The sequence below is a fragment of the Eimeria mitis genome, genomic scaffold, assembly GCF_000499745.2.
Source record: "Eimeria mitis Houghton genomic scaffold, Emh_scaff3374, whole genome shotgun sequence".
Taxonomy (NCBI): domain Eukaryota; phylum Apicomplexa; class Conoidasida; order Eucoccidiorida; family Eimeriidae; genus Eimeria; species Eimeria mitis.
In genome coordinates, this window is record NW_013571713.1 from 1 (window position 1) to 210 (window position 210).

Below are 210 nucleotides of genomic sequence, written 5' to 3' on the forward strand. Positions count from 1 at the left end.
TATATATATATATATATATATATATATATATATATATATATATATATACACGTATATGTATATATATACAGCTGACATGTAGAAACAAATCTTAATATGTATACAGCACCGTTTGTCTACACATTATATATACGTATGCACTCGATACACGTATACAAAGGCATATATAGATATATATGTAAAACTGCATATCTATACATATGCATATAC